The following is a 1,638-nucleotide window of genomic DNA, read 5'->3' as shown; positions in this document are numbered from 1 at the left end:
ACAAACTGAAGAGAACCTGTGCCCATCTCAACCACAGGAATGAGTGGAAATAGCAGTGAACTTGGAAGTAGGAGACCTGAGTTTGTATACCTTCTATGATGCTCCCCAGCATAAGAAATATAGTAGCTTTCTCAACATGGTAAACAAAGAAGACCCAGGAATGCTCAAAAATCCCATCTAAAGAACTTGTCTCCTTGTCAGAGTAAAACTAGCAGTAGCAACTCCAAACCTCCTTTCCTGCTGTCAGGAATCTTGGATATCAACTATTCTCCATTAAAATAGAGCTGGACCTAAAAGTCAGGCAAACCTGAGTTCAACTTTAGTCTCAGAGACTTTCTAGCTATGACAGTGGTTGTCACTAAAACTCTGCCTCTATTTCCTCAACTGTAAAATGAGATAATAAAAGCACTTTTCTTCCATGGCTATTTTGAAGACCAAAAGACAATTGTAAAGCACTCAGCATAGTGCCAGGCTAATAATAGGTGGTTGATAAAAAGCCCATGCCCTTCTCTTCTGCCCTACTAGCATGAATCAGTACCAGTATTCAGATCCAGGATCTTCTCCTTATCCTCAATGTCTGGTATTGCCAGACATAGAGCCTGATTTACCTCTGGTCTCAGTGGATTTGTTTCCATCATTCTTCCTGAGCTCTGTTTCCTGGTGGGAAATTTTGATATTCTGAACCATCCTAAGTCTCTATTAAGATGATTAGCTTTGGGTCTATGAACAATGAACCTCTCAATGCCTATTTTTTCAGCTATAAAATGGGGATAACATTGGCATATACTAGCTGCCTTAAAAAGGAGAGTACATGAATTCTGAAAGCATTATATAACTGTGATTACTGTATATTTTCTTAAAGGTGGCAACTAGAATTCTTAAAAGTATAAAAATGAAAAGCACATGTAAGGATTATGCAAATAAATGAATGTTCATATTCCTTCTAGAACAGTGGTTCCCAAACTTTTTGGACTACCACCCCCTTTCCAGAAAAAATATTACTTAGCGCCCCCTGCCACATAGTATCACCGCCCCCCTGGATTGCTGCAACACTGGCCAGGGGGCGGTGGCATCCACTTTGGGAATCACTGTTCTAGAGGAAGACTTACTTTGTAAGCATAAGGCAATGTGGTCAGTACCGCCAGGTATTAACAAGAGTTCAAGCCTATGTGGAGGATTCCTCTTTTAAGGAGACTGTCATCATAGGTCTTCAGTTTCATTTTTTATTCAGCCTTCCAACAACAGTCCTGGAGAGATTTTTGCTCTCCAAATGGGTGTATAGCAGCTCAAATTTGGCTACTCCAGATTTTCTAGAGGAAACCAAGGCTTTACAATACCTTAACATGATCATTTTTCATTAGGTGGTTGGCCTAAAGAGATACACGTAGGCAACGGTCAGCAACCTTTTTGGCCGTGAGAGCCATAAATGCCTGCGGAAGGAGGAGGATGGAGGTGGAAGGCGCTGGAATATGGGACGGGCGCTAAAGGGCCCCTTGGGGCACATCCTGGGGCTCTAGACAGACTGGCCGGTAGGGAGGTGGAGCCAGATATGGCTCGAGAGCCATATGTTGCTGACCCCTGACTAGGGACTTGATTGGCCTTTGATCTAGATGTAAGGATTCTTCTAGCAGGAGTCTA

Source organism: Gracilinanus agilis, chromosome 4, assembly GCF_016433145.1.
Source record: "Gracilinanus agilis isolate LMUSP501 chromosome 4, AgileGrace, whole genome shotgun sequence".
NCBI classification, from domain to species: Eukaryota; Metazoa; Chordata; class Mammalia; order Didelphimorphia; family Didelphidae; genus Gracilinanus; species Gracilinanus agilis.
The sequence above is the reverse complement of the archived record's forward strand: the minus strand, read 5'-3'. Positions refer to the sequence as shown.